The following is a 3,986-nucleotide window of genomic DNA, read 5'->3' on the forward strand; positions in this document are numbered from 1 at the left end:
GTCTACCTTGATGCCAAATATCAAGTTTCTAAGTCATCTAGAAGTGGGTTAGGTTTTTGGTCTATAAGTATTAATTTTTTTTTCCATCGAAATATCAATAATTTCCAGTTTTCAGATTTTTCCCTCTATATACACCTAATAGTCTATCGTGATGCCAAATATCAAGTTTCTAAGTGATCTAGAAGTGGGTTAGATTTTTGGTCTATAAGTATTAATTATTATTTTTTCCATCTAAATCTCAATAATTTCCAGTTTTCAGATTTTTTCCTCTATATACACCTTATAGTCTACCTTGATGCCAAATATCAAGTTTCTTAGTGATCTAGAAATGGGTTAGGTTTTTGGTCTATAAGTATTAATTATTTTTTTTCCCTCGAAATATCAATAATTTCCAGTTTTCAGATTTTTTCCTCTATATACACCTAATAGTCTACCTTGGTGTCAAATATCAAGTTTCTAAGTGGTCTAGAAGTGGGTTAGGTTTTTGGTCTATAAGTATTAATTATTTTTTTTCCATCGAAATATCAATAATTTCCACATTTCAGATTTTTTCCTCTATATACACCTAATAGTCTACCTTGATGCCAAATTTCAAGTTTCTAGGTCATCTGGAAGTGGGTTAGGTTTATGATCTATATGTCAGTCAGTCACAAAAATGCCGGTTTTTAAACGTTAATTTATCAGTAACTGTTTGAGCTACGTTTATGAAATTTTGTATTTTGGACAAGCTAAGGGGCTTGAATACATGTGCCAAATTTCATTAGTGTAGATTAAGTAGGTTTCAAGTTGTGAAGGGGTCAAAAGTAGCTCGAAATGGTTCGTGTAATATTACACACGGTTGCTGCGTCGCCAGTTCCTTTTTCTTTGAACTTGGCTGGACACGCTACCGCGTGTCTAGACTTGTACCAATATTTTAACTTTATTCATTTGTTATAAACATAATAACAACCAATTTACAATAAAATATGCAAGACGTCTTCACTCTAACTTGTCCGTACTCGAACTGTCACTGTCACTTGTCACTGCTATACCCACTTTTTATAACAATGCAACATGGCGGGAACCAGTGACAAGTATGAGTCAATTGATACTCTTTTATAAATTATTCATAAACAAAAGTAAGAATGATCAAAATATAAGCTATTAATAAATAATGATCCTTACAGCTCGGCCATCCTGTTCGAGGCGAGACCCTTCGCCAAACTTTAATATTAAATAGTTAAAATGATAAAAATAAAGACAAATTTATGAAAATAATGAACCAAAATGTATACATTAAAACAAACCAAGATTCACTGATCCAATATTACTATGTGAATGATATTTATGCACATAATATGCATATTAAATAATAATAAGTAACAAGAGAAAATAAAATTACAAACACGTAATACTCATGTGCACTCATGATTGCACGATATATACTATTAATAAGATCAGCATTACGATACAGCGAGGAAATGCCGCCAGCATCCTTGGTACAATGCCTCAAGGGCCTATTTTAGATTTAAGCTAGTTATTAATTTCGTTTAGTAGTACCACTGTATATATATTGTATGTAAATAAAGATTTATTTAATTAAAGATTATAATTATAATGTGTATTATTGTTAATTATTAGGCATTAATAAAATGATAGGTGGCCGATACCAGAACATAATATTATTAATCGTTCAAATTATGGTTTTCGAAGAATTTTCACAAGTCTGTTATCAAGGTTATAGAAACTATATGTCATCATAGAAACGAATAAATTTAATGAGTTCGGCCTGCAGAAATATAACAAAATATTAAACAATAGAAAATTCATACGATAAGCGTAATAGACGGTACACTATGTTTCATTATGTAATAGTAAGATTACGCAATCTAGCATTATTAAGTTTTCTTTAACACTTGTTAAAAATTTTCAATAGTTATGATCAAGAAATATAATATAATATACGTACACAACACCATTCACATTCGCACGTAAATATTCAAACCGCTATACATGGATCACTTCCCCAACAGAAGATAGTTGCGTCACCGCGGGTTGCGCCGTCTGCCTAACCGACGCCACGTTCTCATTAACTGCAATGGTGCCACCGACCACGCAAGCTCTGCCCACTGCGATAGTGCCGTCGACACATCTGAAGCTGTCCTCGATGAAGATGCCGCCAACCACGCTGATGCTGCACAACACGGGGCACCGGATCTCGTGCCGCTACTAGCCGCAGCTTCGCGTGCCATGATGCCAGCATTCGAAGACTCTGCGGTGTAGTCAACGATCGTACTTCTGCGTAGAAGAACCTTAGTTCTGCTAAGGAACAGGAATGTCATCACCCTGGCCATCTCACCTAGGCACTCCTGGGTCGGAAGTGATTCCACACCCCGACCCTCTCACCTGGGCACTCCTGGGTGGTAATGGAATACCAAACCCTGGCCCTTTCACCTGGACGCTCCTGGGTCGTTCTGAAACTTTCAAGACTTTCTTTAGATATATGAAATTAAAACTTCCTTTTTTAAATTATTATTGAATACTCGTGGTTTTATTTCATTGATTTATTTAATCATTAATCTTTATATTTTAATCGCTATATCGATTTAAGCATGTTATGAATTTATTGTTTCACGTTTCAATTATTTTAGTACATAAACGACATGGCTACCAAATTGTACCTAATTTGTATTAATTATTATAAAATTTGTAAATAAAATAGTCCACAATTCACTATATCATGTATTGCGCAATAAGGTTTAATAATGAAAATAGGACATAAGTGTCACATCTCTATAAAGAATGCATGGTTCTGATTTTATATCTTCGGGCCCAGCCCGTAGTTGACATGAATGCAATCATAAAAGTGACAGATTATGTTTTTTTTTGTTTGGGCTACTGATTATCTGATGATATAATATGTTGATTTAAATTAACACAAACTTTTGATATTACTTCGAACGTTACCTGTTGCCAACGATTTTTTTTATTAAGATATCTTATTGTAGAGGTAGTTCTATTAACCTGCTATTATCAACAGTCAAAGTTTTATATTTTAATATGAATGCGACCGACTAATCCTCATTCGAACCGCTTAAATATAGGTCATAAATATAGCCATTAAAGATCCATCAAGTAGGTATAAGAACATAAACTAAGTAACCGTTGGTTTTTATAAATTTGAATGAACGAATGAATAATTTTATTACAGAAGTTCATAACTTCATTACGAGAACAAATTCCTCATCACATAAAATGGATTTAAACATCAGACATAAACTAGTTAATTAATTATTCCACATGAATGATAAACATCTACATTGCGATTTATTTTTAAAAGTATTTGGTCATTATAACAATACTCTTAGCGAATCTAGATCGAATAATATTCATGTTACAAAGTCACAAGATCACAAAGGGGAGATTAACATAACAGCTCTGTATATACCACCAAAGCACAACTTGAAAAAGGAAGACTACTCATCATTCTTCTCGACGCTTGGGCATCGATTTATAGCTGGAGGAGACTATAACGCCAAACACACCAGATGGGGCTCAAGGCTAACTACACCAAAAGGCCGAGAGCTCTTAAAGTCAATTGAGTCCCTCCAACTCGGTATAGCGTCAACCGGTGAACCCACTTACTGGCCTTCGGATTTAAACAAGAAACCGGACTTGATAGACTTCATAGTTACTAAGGGATTTCATGACTCTTCTCTGAAATGCAAATCAAACTTGGACTTGTCCTCAGACCATTCTCCAATTATATTACTAGTAAATTGCGAAATCTCACCTATTCCGAAAAAGTGTAAATTGCACACGAAAGGTACGAACTGGCCATACTTTCGGGAACTAATCCAGCAATCACTGGACTGCCAAATCCCTCTAAAATCAGACGACGATATCACCCAAGCTGTCGAATTATTTAATACTGCCGTACAAAAAGCTGCTTGGGCTGCAACTTCTACCCCAAAGGATAAAAACAAAGAACTGCATCTATACCCTAA

Source organism: Cydia splendana, unplaced genomic scaffold (genome assembly GCF_910591565.1).
Source record: "Cydia splendana unplaced genomic scaffold, ilCydSple1.2 scaffold_47_ctg1, whole genome shotgun sequence".
Lineage (NCBI taxonomy): Eukaryota > Metazoa > Arthropoda > Insecta > Lepidoptera > Tortricidae > Cydia > Cydia splendana.